The sequence below is a fragment of the Cibotium barometz genome, chromosome 41 (genome assembly GCF_041138505.1).
Source record: "Cibotium barometz isolate CiBa-2024 chromosome 41, ASM4113850v1, whole genome shotgun sequence".
Taxonomy (NCBI): Eukaryota; Viridiplantae; Streptophyta; class Polypodiopsida; order Cyatheales; family Cibotiaceae; genus Cibotium; species Cibotium barometz.
In genome coordinates, this window is record NC_141086.1 from 35073083 (window position 1) to 35073469 (window position 387).

Consider the following 387-nt stretch of genomic DNA (forward strand, 5'->3'; position numbering starts at 1 on the left):
AGTGGCAAACTCCTAGAGTTTTCTTGTAGGGAATTCATTTGGCTTTTGTTAGACAAATCAAACCTGTACAAGTGTTGTGGCATCAAGCTCATGTGGCAAAGTGTTTCCAAACTCGATCATCAGTGCCTATTCTCACGTGCTATAGAAGTAAGGGGATGTGGCTATGAATGTTGAAGTGGTAGTCGTGGGTGCAATTGAGAGATCTGCACAAGGATTGAAAGGTCAAATTATCAAGCTCGTGAATTTGAATGGAGGCAAGCTATGTTTGCCCTACAAATCCCATCAGAATACTGTAAACTTTTGGGAGACCCCTCTATCTTTTTGAGTATGGTTCCCCCAAACTAGTCCATTTAATAGAAAGGATGCCATATGCCTTCTTTATTGAGG